This window comes from Sorex fumeus, unplaced genomic scaffold, assembly GCF_029834395.1.
Source record: "Sorex fumeus unplaced genomic scaffold, SorFum_2.1 ptg000058l, whole genome shotgun sequence".
Lineage (NCBI taxonomy): Eukaryota > Metazoa > Chordata > Mammalia > Eulipotyphla > Soricidae > Sorex > Sorex fumeus.
Window position 1 is genome coordinate 20,044,455 of NW_026606115.1, and position 13,455 is coordinate 20,057,909.

At 36.6% G+C, this 13,455-nt stretch overlaps 1 pseudogene; it reads right to left on the reverse strand.

The window, feature by feature from the left end:
• Positions 1-7,489: 7,489 nt before the first annotated feature.
• Positions 7,490-8,855, reverse strand: LOC130034134 (non-histone chromosomal protein HMG-17-like; annotated as a pseudogene).
• Between the last annotated feature and the right edge of the window lie 4,600 nt (positions 8,856-13,455).

The window sequence follows — 13,455 nt, forward strand, 5'->3', positions numbered from 1 at the left end:
TGTACAAGAAAAAAATAGTGGGGGGATTGAAAAGAGGTGAATAGGAGATAACAATGCTAGGGGGCATGGGCCTCCAACACATGCAGGTGTAGAGATATGGTCTATCTATCTATCTATCTATCTATCTATCTATCTATCTATCTATCTTTCTTTCTTTCTTTCTATCTATCTATTTATCTGGACCACAGAACTAACAAAATCAAAAGCATGAGATCCAGATTACAACAACCAAACTTACAAATGTGCAAGTGAAGGCAGCAGGCTGGGAGTTTGAAGGGAAACTGGGGACACCATGGAGGGAAGCTGACACTCGTGATAAGATTGGTGTTGAAAAATTGTGTACCGGACACTCAGCTGTAAATAACTTTGTAAATCATCATGTCTCAATTAAAAAGAAGGTAAAAACTATTCCAGATCCAATAAAAAATCTCCTCGGGCTTCGACCTATTGCCATGGTAATAGCTTATATGGAGTTTTTACTTAATAAAGAATTACTTGCAATGGCCTCTGGAGGATGACAGCCACCGAGCCGCCAGGGGGAAGCAGGCGGTGGGCCAACACCCTTTCCTCCCTGGAGTGGCCCGGCGACAGTAACCTACTGTGGGGTCCGGACGTATTTCTGCCAAAAGCACTGGGTTTCGAGATTTGTTTCTGGGTCTCTGGGATCATGGCAGTTAAGCAGCTTGATCAGGAGCCAGGGAGGCCATTTGTGGGCGATAACTTGGGGTCTCGTTGTGGTGGGGAGGACAGGACCGTCTCCACCCCCATCCCATGAGGCCCTGCGTGTCTCATCACTGTGGGCCCAATCCTGACTGTCCAGTGGCCTCTGGAGGATGGCAGCCACCGGGCCGCCAGGGGGAACAGGCCAAGTCACGAAACCTATTCCCACCTGGAGTGGCCCAGTACGGGTAACCTACTGCAGGGACCGGACGCATTTCTGCCAAAAGCCGCTGGGTTTTGAGATTTGTTTCTGAATCTCTGGGATCACCACCATTCAGTAATTCAATCAGAAACCAGAGAGGCCATGCCTCCAATTATATAGCTGAGCTGGAGGTGGTTTGTGGGTGTGTTTCCCACATACCTAACTTTTGGCCGTTTACTTTCTTGGTAAACTTTGCCCCAAGTTTTTGGGATCTGGCCAAAGGCACAGCAGCAATTTGGGGGTATCTGGAAGTCTGAAGGCGCCATCAGGCTGCTGATGCACTCACCTCACAGGTACAGAATGACCTGCTGGCGGCACCATAACCCCTAACTGTGGCTTTTTATCTCTCTTGAGGTTTATTTATGGGTCTCTGAAGCAAGGCCTAAAAATGAGCTTGTATATCTGAGCCAGAGGTGATTTGTGAGTATGGCTCCCACATACCTAACTTTTGGCCCTTTAATTTCTTGAGTTGTTTGGTCTGACCAGCGGCACAGTGGCAATTTTGAGGTGTCAGGAAACCTGAAGTCACCATCAGGCTGCTGATGCACTCGCCCCATGAGTACAGGTTAACCTGTTGGTGGCACTGAACCCCCTCAAGGGAATTCTTCATTTGAGAGGAAATTTCAGGAGATATACTGTGCTATTATTGAAACAGAAGCTTTTGCTGGAGCAAAGCTAGTTACCCTATAAATTAAGATATTTGTTATGTCCAGGAGGTAGTAGAAAAGGCTACTCATAAATTTGTATCTGCAATGGAGGTTTATTTATTTAAGTGGAAAATATAGCTAATGTATTGGGCTAAACAGCCCTGTTAGAGAGTTTAAAAACCCATGAGAAATATCCATATATCCTGACACTAAAATTAATTTACTAAAACCACAAACCTCTCTATTGGTTTACCCACAAAGCACCAATCTCCATTAATATAATTGAGGGATGTTAACAAAAGAGCTTTTATAGCCTTTGGGAGTGCCACAACTTCTACAAGGTTACCAGTTTGCTGCAAAACAAGCACAAAGTTGGCATTTCAAAATATAATTACTTGTTTTTTCATTTACCCGTTTGTCAAACAGTAGCAGATCCTGTAAAGGTATAATAGATTTTTAAATCAAGGATTCTTCAGAAAACTTAGAAATAATGGATCTTGAAGTGATCAAAATTACGTCTCATAACTTGTTACATTAATTCATGCTTCTGTAGCAAAATTATGCCATATTTGAATTCACAACAAATGAAGAGGCTACCAACAGAAATATTTTCATCTACTGATGTATATATTTACACCACACAAAATAAAATTAGCATTTTTACAAAGGAATCCTGGAATTGCCCCTCACAAATAAAATACTTTCATCTGGTACTTTCTTCTTATATTTTATATCAATATATTGTGGTTTATATAGTTATTAATAGTTGATATTCAGGAGTACAATGTTGCAACGCCAATCCCACCACTAGCAGATTCTCTCCTACCTCCCAATCATTCTCCTTGTTTGGCACATTTTCAACTTTGGTTATTATAGTTTAGATCTCATGCTGGCAGTATTGTTGGCACTGTGCTTTACAAGTGTTAATGATAGGGTTTCAAACTTAAAATGTGCCAACATCATACCCTCCACCAGAGTGATTCCCCAACAAGCTAGCCCCCTCTTTCTTCACCTTGATAGGTACAGTTCTGTTGATCAGTTGTCAGGTCACTTGTTATTGTCATCCATTATTTATATTCCACATATGAGAAAGGCTGTTCTGTATCTGTCCCTCTCTTGATTTACTTCACTCAGCATAATATTTTGTAACCATGTAGCATCAAATTACAGGATTTTGTCTCTTCTTATAGTTGAGTTTTATTTCATTGTGTATACATATATCACAGTTTCTTTATCCAATTTTCCATTACTGGACACTCAAATTGTTTTCAGGTTTTAGTTAGTGTGAAAATCACTGAGATAGACTGCTACCACCATGTAAGCTCATATATGGGCTTTTTTTTAGAAATTCATAAATAATTCTTGAAGAATCAATTAACCACAAAAATTTCTCGAATACTCACTCCCCACTGTGACTTCTGGGGCTATCTAGGAAAGAAATGGGTCAATTTCCACCCTACTAAAGCCCTGAAAGTGACATCCATGGTCCAAAGCCATGGCTGTGCCTCCAGCCTGACTGCCCCGTTAAATATTCTGAATCTCAAAACTCTGCAACACTGACATCCCAGTAGTAGATCACCAGATTTGATGGAATGCAATGTGAAGCCAACCAATCCCAATTAATAAAAACCTTAACACAGGAGTCTTAGCTTGCAACAACAGCTTAGTAACCACCCCCTACCCCCAACCGTATACAAGGACTTAATGTACTCATGGGGAGATACAATTGTCATAAATTTTCTTCTATGGAAATATTTTTGATCATTCCATTAGCCATTTTGTGGTAACAAGTAATGTAATATAAATTTTTGTGGGCCTGCTAAGGGGGCAGGCTTTTAGGGTGGTATAAAAGATAGAGATAATGGGGGAGGGAAGGTGACCATGGAGGGAATGGTGGTGGTGATATTGGTGTTTGAATATTGAATGCCTGTATCAATTCATCATGAACAACTTTGTAAACCCTTGTGTTTAAATATAGTGGGGAATAAAAGTGCTGCAATAAAGATTGGCGTGCAAATGTCTTTTCAGAATGGAGGTTTTGGGCCTTTGTGGCTAAATGTCAAGAAGTAGATTTGTTGGATAATATGGATGCTTAATTATTAGTTTCATGAGAAGTTTCCACAATATTTACTAAATAGATTGAACTAGTGAAAATTCCTACTAGCAATAAACGGGGGTCTTTTCCTTAGCATACACTTCAGCACTGGTTGGTTTTATATTTTGTGATGTGTGTGAATCTCATTGATATGAAGTGATATCTCATTGTTGCTTTTATTCATGTTTTCCTAATGATCAGTTAGGCAATTTTTAAATTTACTTCATAGACATCGGTATGTCTTTTATGAAGACGTTTTTGTTCATCTCTTACTAGCTTTTTGGTGGGATTTATTGCTTTTTGGTTGTTAAGTTTTACAAATGCTTTCTATATCTGAACGTTAAACTTTTGTCAGATGAGTGGTGGGAAATATTTTCTCCTAGTCTGTGGGTTTCCTTTTATTCTAGTCATTGATTCTTTTGTATTAAGGTAAAAGATTTAGTTCTAATGTTTATTTTTGTTTCCATTTGTTTGACTAATGATGTTGAATCATTGGAGATGCCTCTAGATTCATTTTAATAAATTATTCTATATATGTTTTCCTGAACGTAATTTATGCATTCAGGTCTTATTTCGAAGTATTTAATAATTTAAAAAAATTTTCTTCTGCATGGTATAAAATAGGAAACTGAGTTTGTATATTTACACTTGACCACTTGACTGAACAGTTTCTTCACCATTTGGTGAAGAGGCGGTCCTTGCTTCTCTTTATACATCTTACTCCTTTGTCGATTTGTTGTATATATATATATATATGTATGTATACATATATATATATTTCTTTCTCTGACCACTCTGCTTTATTTTATTGGTTTGAGAGTCCGTCTTTTCAAGTACTACACTATTCTGTTTACTATTAGCTGCTTGTTTTTTATTCAGACAAGAGTCCAACATGGACCAGTGCTCTGGAGTTTGTTCATTTTCTTAATCATCTAACATAAACCAAACAAATTATACACCAACTTTCTAGAAAAAGGTGCCCACATTTGCTACCCACATCCTTTGTTCTACTAAAGGCACTGTGGAATCCTGGACCTGCTCCTAATGCTCAGTATGTAAAATGAAACACTCCAAGATCAGTTAATACCAATAACTACACACAGGGAATATTGATTCCCTTGCTGCCTACCACAGAGGACCTATTTTTAAACCCTCCCTTATTACTATGATCTTTCTTTGTCTGAGAAGTTTCTGCCTTTATAGGTGTTGATTATATACCTATTGGTTATTCCTCCTAGTCCTGATAATCTAAAATTACTGCATATGAAGTCTGTCTGGAGAAGACATACCATCTGGATAACATAAGGACTCATAAAAAGTAAATGAGATTGGAGACAATGAGAACCTGCTGTTGGTCGGTCCCACCATCATGACTGCAGATGCCAGCACTCCATTCTTCTGTCTTTATCTTCCCCTTTGCCACACCCACTCTCTCACAGACCTTGTTTTTTGAGACAGAAAAAAATATATTAACAAGTTTGTCAAGTGACTTCTTACCGTGGATTTTCTCTGGTAATTACCATTATCATCACCTACTTGTAGTGTAGGAGAGTAGTTTAGCTATTTATCCAAACCACTGAAAACATGGAGATCCAAACCATGACCACCAAATTTTATAGTGTGCCTATTAATATGGCAGTTGGGGATGTGCAGAAAAAGTGGGAGAGAACATGGAAACAGAGGTAGACAGAAGGAAGTTTACACTGGTGGTGGTATTGGTGTTAGAATATTAGATACCTAAAACTTGACTTTAACTTTGTAAATCATGCTTGATTAAATAATTATAAAATCACAGACACACCACCTTATAGGACCAGCAATGATAAGGATAGTAGGAAAATTTAAAATATGCACACACATACAGACACACATCACCTTATAGAACAAGTAATTAGAGATTTAGTAGCAAACCCAGGAATTTAACATTTGGTATAGCTAGACTACTACCTCACAGAAGGCCACTTCTGAGGCTTTTAAAACTGTAGAAATGGTTTCCAAAGAAATATTTTCTCTATAATTGATAGAACAGATAACTCCTGATTAAAATACAGCTACATTTTGATAAAAGGGGACAGAAACCGGTCAACTGTGTTCAATAGTGCAACTTGAATATATTTGATACAACTTTATCCACCTGTGAGAGTTCAATATGTAAATGATACATAATTAAGGATCTAATTTTGTGTGTCACGAAGTTAACTTCCAAATTTCTGAGATGAGAATATGTTAAGCTTATCCCTGATACAGAGATATGCATCTGTGTATCAAAGCCGTTTTGGCAGTTGGCAAGAAACTAAAAAATTAATGTACACGAATATGAATAAGAAGAAACATATAATTGATACTAAACTAAATCTCATTCACAGCAATACATAGGATGGAAAATTTAACCACATTTTGGGTTTGCTTATGCCAATCTAATTATAAAACCCAATGACATCTTCATTTGATGCTCTGAACAGCGAAAGTTTAGAGTGAGGTTTGACATTTCACATTTAGTATGCTGTTTAACAACTTTTCACAAGCCGACCCTGACTTTCAAGAAATGAAAGGAAAATGGCAGAATGATCAAACTGAAGATCCACAATCTAAAAAAGGAACCGTTCTTTTGAGGGCTGCCATCTCAGTTGGGGCACTGCAAAGTCCAGATGGCCTGACATCCTGGTAACCACTTTTTGGGAGTCCAGGCTCAACAGGTCTCTCTGGGGTTAAGGAAGTCAAGTCTATGCTGAAGGTGGGGATGGGGGGAGGGCAGAACTGGCACGTCCTTCACGCCCTACCAAGGCCACGAATTGCCCCCCACGAGTGGCTCTCTGGCATGGTCATGGCCCAAGAGACACACAAACCAATCTCATAATTATCTGGCTTTTGGCAGAAATCCCTCCAGACTTAATTAGTAAAATATCAGAAATCCAAAATCGTGCAGCCACAATAGTGACATCGTATGGTCTGCATAACCAGCAACAGAAAACAAATTATTTCACAATGCCTTTTCAGCAGTTCTGATTGTTGGGAGGAAATTTCAAATAATAATGGTGCATCTTTTGTCGAAATAATGAATGTAATCAAAGTAGAGAGAGAGTTAAGTAGAAATCTTCTACCTCACAGGTTTCAGGAGTGGTGGGAAGGGGGGTATATTGGGGTTCTTGGTGTTGAAGAATGTGCACTGGTGAAGGGATGAGTGTTTGATCACTGTATGACTGAGACATAAACCTAAAGGCTTTGTAACTTTTTTCATGGTGATTCAATAAATAAATTTTAAAAAATGAAGGCAGAGAGGGAGACAGGATATAGAAATATATTTTAGTTTTTCCCCACCACAAGGCGTTGGGTGCCAGTGTAGCCACCGTGTCAAGTCAAGGAATCCCTCCTCCTGGAAATCAAGAGGAAGTCTCTCAAAACTAGTGGGGAAAAGTTATTTTTTCCCATGGCAATCCACTTTTGGAGACCATCTATTAGTGACTTCTGCCCTTCCCCCTAAACAACAATGAAGTGTTCTGTGTGCTAACAACATAGATTTAAAAATATAGTAAAACAAAATTCTGCATTTTTATGAAACTTGTTAAAAATAGTATTTCAAACTGTACAGTCACCAGAAGTACACAGAGTACTGGTAAAGGGAGAGGTATTTGATCATTGTATGACCGAGACTTCAACCTGAAAGTTTAGTAACTTTTCCCACAATGATTCAATAAATAAATATAAGAAAAATAAATAAATAAATAAAATTCTGAAAAAAAGTAAGGTGGAATTCATGCCCAATTCAATCAGCTAATCAGTGGCTGAATAAATAGCAGTACTCCTACGTAAAAAAATGCACGCACTTCACTTGATATCTCCAGCACCTTCAGCTTTCTGTGCCTGGTCTGTTTTGGCGTCTCCATTTCTGCAGGATCATTTCCATTCTTGCCAGCATCAGCCTTCCCCTTTTTCCCTTTGGGTAGCTTTTCTCCTTTCTTTGCAGGGGCCTTTTTAGGCTTGGGCTCTGGCTTTGGAGGAACAGGTTTAGCTGATAACCTTGCAGGTCTTCTCTTTGGTTCATCCTTCACCTTAGCTTGATCTCCTTTAGCATCCTCTTCTGCTTTTCTCTTGAGTATGGTGGCAACAGTGGCAGGATGTGGGCGCTGGACACGGAGTACATCTGTGTGTGGGCTTTGGTCGTTCTCGCCTCTTCTTCTTCACAGTGCTCCTACCTCTTATTTTTGTGGTCATTAGTGGGCTGAGTTATTGACCAGTTTTTTGAAACTAAATGCTAAATTCAAGGTAGTTGAACTCTGAGCTTGTTTAACTATAACATTATATCCAGCTGTAAATATCACCTGGATTTGCTGTACAAAATCACTTTCATAGGAACAAAAGATAGCACAAGTAAGCTGGAAGAACTTTAAAGGAATCAAAGGGTTTCATCTATTATAATGTTCCTCTTTTACCCATCCCTATAGAATATTTCTTATAAATTGTCCCAAAATTTCAGATGATTTTACTGATCAATAGAGATTTCCATTTACTTTATCTCATAAATGATGATGCTAAAAACAATTCTGCAATGACACAGACATGTTTACATATATGGGAACACTCTCAAATAGACTCACTCACAAAACATGCTCACATGTTCGCTCACACAATTATGTTAATGTTTGTATATATTAAAAATATGTTCACATAGAAACTCACATGAACAAACTAAAAATTCTTATACACATAAATGTTTACACTTATCCACGTGTTTATGAAGGTATATAAATGTATTTATATATATAGCACCCAGAGAAAACATGCTTCCATATTAGTTCATATACACTTATACATTCCACATATAAGTGTACTCACATACTTATAAGCTCACAGAAGTTACTGTGGTGAAGCATTAACTTACACATGTAATCACGTTAACATTCATTAAAATGATCATTAATTTATAATAAACATGAACACACAAGGATTTACTTAATCAAATAAATGTGCTTACATTAACAAAAAAATTCCTGTGTATTTACTAATATGGGAAATGCTCAGATATTCACTGATTTATACCCAAATGGCTCAAGCTTATAACTCTAAAGTTAATGGAAATGCATAAAGCTACTCAATTTTTCAAGCTAACATATATAGTTATAGTAATTCACTTTATGAAATATGCTTATATATTCACACTCACTTATACATATAAGCATACTTGATTTAACATAGTCGCACATAAATTCACACCCAAATATGCTTAAAGAATCACTTACATGTTTAAACACTCAAATCTGCATTAACATTTTCATTATGACTTGTGAAATAATATGCTTTCATGTATAATTTACTCACCGTTTATTGACACAAATACTTGCTCACATACACAACTCATGAATTCACAAAACATGCTCATAAGACACACGCTGACATTAACAAATGTACACACTCACTTCCTCACATGAACATGTTCAAACATTTCTCTAGCACAAACACATATACATTCACACTTATACCAACACATTCACAAACATATATAAATTTTATTATTCATTCATATAAATATGTACTCAAGCATTCACTTGATACAATAAGTGGCTACCCATTCACTCATACACAACACATTCGTTTATAATCAAATACAAAAGTCTCATTCACTAACATATACATAATTACTCATTCACAATTGGCATGCTGTCATTTATTTTCTGACAAATGTACTTGTACTTACTGTGAACACCAAAGACACTCATGTGTATGTAAATACTGAGATAATGGTATTTATCTTATAGCTATATTATGTATATAAATTTATATATACCCTCTCATTATCACTTAAATGAAACTTTTAGATTAAAAACCTCACACAGGGGGCTGGAGCGATAGCATAGCGGGTAGGGCATTTGCCTTGCATGCAGGCCGACCCAGGTTCGAATCCCAGCATCCCATATGGTCCCCTGAGCACCGCCAGGAGTGATTCATGAGTGCAGAGCCAGGAGTAGCCCTTGTGCATCGTCGGGTGTGACCCCCCCCCCCAAAAAAGCAAAAAAACAAAAACAAAACAAAACAAAAAAACCCCACACAGGGCAGGAAGAATACAGCAGGTTGGGCACTTGCCTTGCATGCAACTGACTTGTATTCAATCTCTGGCACCATTCTTGGTCCCCTGAGCACCTCCAGGAATGATCACTGAGTACAGAGACAGAACTAAGCCCTGGACACTGCTGGTTATTGTTCCCCCATCCTCAGAACAACAATAATAAAATGAACCTCACTCAGGGCAAGAAGACAATAAAGTGAGTAAGGTGCTTTTCTTACACTTTCCGACCTGGGTTCAATTCCTGACACTGTATGTGGAACCCTGAGCCTGCCAGGAGTGATCCTTGAGCACAGAGCCAGCAACAAAATCTGAACACCACCAGGTGTGGTCCAAAAATCAAACCAAAGAACCCCACACCACCAAACCTGATGATTCACATATGCACATATTCACTAAGAGTTGTCACAGAGTTACTAACCCTTATAATACCCCATCTACTTAGAAGCATACATTCACACATTTGCTCAAACACTCAAATATACTTTAAATAGCACATGTCAGCAATAACATATATTTTATGCTCAGTATAATCATGTACATAAATATGACCACACAAGCAAGACCACTAATGTATTAGTATACATCAATACACTGCTATACATTTACACACAATAACCTACGCAATATACTCAGGTACTTGTGTTTTCACTTACACATGCATATTCACAAATTCACACAAACAGTTTAACCACTTTCATATAGTCATTTTCTTGCACATGCATCATTTTCACTCTTTCATCTATATAAATATTATCATTGATCACTTACACATGTGCTAGCACACTAAAGTTCTCAAAAACTAACAAAACAGATGTGGACAAATGCTCAGGTTCACTTTAACTGATTCTTGCAAGCCCCTCACAATTTCACATAGCACCCTCAAATGCTCAAACCTGCATTCTAACACATTTATTTCTTCCTATGAGCTACCTCATATTTTCACTTGCATACCGGTACACTTAGTTTTATTTATGTTCACACATTCATGGATTCACTTTATACATGTATATGAATCTGCTTGCAAACTGGAAATACTAACATATTCACCTACAGACAAGTATACTCATGCATTTTCAAGCTACTCACAATCATATAATCAACTGTTCAACCTTATGTGAAAATGTTTACATTTACTCACACACAAACATACTGAATACCTTACATACAAGAATATGCTTTGCACATTAACCAACATGTTAACATCATTAAATAAGGACATGCTTGTAAATATATTCACTGTTAATATCATACAAATTTACTCACATATACAAACATGCTTTCATGTTCTCATACTTGTTTGATGATGACCATCAACACACACAATTGCTTATACATACAAATAAACTTATGTATTAATACATACTCATATTCAAATTACAGATATGTTTATAGTTGTATATCCATAATGTACACTAACTTTAACATGCACACAAATTCACTTGTATTGCCAAATGATTTTGCCAGGATGATATATTTATACCTTCTTAGATTTAGAAATAATCCTTTTCACCCAGAGAAGTAGACATGAAGAGATCTACATTTGATTCCCAGCACTACATAGTCCTCTAGACTCAGCTGAAAATGAGCACCATGGGGTGTGGCCTAAAAAGCAAATAAATAAACAAAAAAGGGAAATGCTCATGCATTTTTTTTTTTGGTTTGGGGGATACACCCGGTAGTTCTCAGGGCTTATTCCTGTATCTGTGCTAAGGGGTCACTCCTGGCAGTCTCAGGGCACCATATGGGGTGCTGCGAATCAAATCTGGGTCAGCTGCTTGCAAGAGAAATGCCCTACCCACTGTACTACCTCACCACATCCTTCCACGTTTGTTTTAAAATAACCATTTTCATAGTTTCTAGGAAGTTCACATATTTAGACACACGATGCATGCATCATGAATACACATGTTCATTTACACAAATTTATTCATATATTAACAATCTAACAAAAAGCTTGCTTACATATTATCTCAAACATGTGCACAACTTAACACCTATGCACAAATTTAGAAATTCACCCATACACATGAACAACCACAAACATTTATTTAACTCACATTAAAACCTTTGTGAACGGGCTTACAATCAGTCCTACACAACACAAGGGCATTCACATATAAACACACATAGAATTTTTACTGGCATGATTATGTTCAGAGATTTACTCAGTGATAAATGTACACATGACACTTATTTATTCACTGAAATGTAATCAAATCAGAGCTGGAGTGATAGTATGGAGGATAGGGCACTTTTCTTGCATGTGACCCACCTGGGTTCAATCTCTTCCACCCCATACAGTCCCCTGAGCACTGTCAGGAGTGATCTATGAGCACAGAGTCAGAAGTAAGCCCTGAACAACGCTAGGTGTGACCCCCAAACAAAATGAATGTGATTAAATTTATATTGCTGCACACATGAAATTTATTTACAGATTCTCATGTGTATAATGCTAATCACAAAAGCCAATACTAATATACATTTACTCATGTGTGCACATATTTGAATCAATTATTATATGCAAATAATCACAAGAATACTTTAAAGTTTACTAGTAGGGATGGAGAGATAGCACAGGGGTTAAAAAGCTTTATTTGAATATGCCAAAACATGGTTAAATCTTCAGGACCATATATGGACTCCTGAGTACTTCCAAGAGTGATCCTTGAGTACAGATCCCTGAGTAATCCTCTAGTGCTGCCAAGTGTGCACCCCAAATGAAATAAATAACATAAAATTTCACTGAGACATAACATCTTCACATATATTTATCTTCATCTTTATACATCAAGCACAGACACATCACAGTATGATAAATATAAAGCTTGATTACTATAAAATCACATTTATATCTATCTAAACTCATAAATGAACTTTAAAATTTACTCAGACACAAAAATTTATAATACACAAATACTAACACAATTCAAACAACATGCTCACAAATTAGTCAAAAGTGCATACTTACAGATAATTTACAGAGTCATAATGATTATTCATCTGGTTATATATGAGTGTGTACTCATTTACTTATATGAATTAGCTCACAGAATCAATCATTCCAGATTTGTTTGAACTTATATGTACATACACACTAACTTTCACAAAAGAATGTGATAGCTAATGGAGTATATTCACATATCCACACAAAAATGCTCCCAAATTCACTCTCATACAATATTCCTATGTACTTACATTTATTCACATTTATCCATATATGCATAGAAAAGCATTTGTAAATGGGACATAATCATAATCATTCACACAAATGGGCTTCTATATAAATTGATAACAAAATAATTTTGCAATACATGAATCACATATAAATAAGCTTCAATATCATTTCTATAGTTCTTATTTATAATGTTTATAGGCTAAATGTTCAATCTTATTTCATTATTACATAATTTAGAGTCTTACTGTTCATATGTATACATGTTCTAACCCATGAATATGCTCAAAAACGAACTGAAATATAAATTCATGCTCATATATTTAAGTGTTCACATTCATTAACATCAATATGCTCATTTAATTAAACATATATATTAACATATTTCTATTCATTCACCTAGTACTAGCCTACTCACATATCTTATATGAACACATTTTCTTACACATTCTCTAACACATTAGTACAATCAAAATCAGGGACAATTTTTTTTTTTTGAAATTTTTTTTCCCTTTATTTTATTTTATTTTTTTTAAAGTTGTAGATTTATTTTTTTCC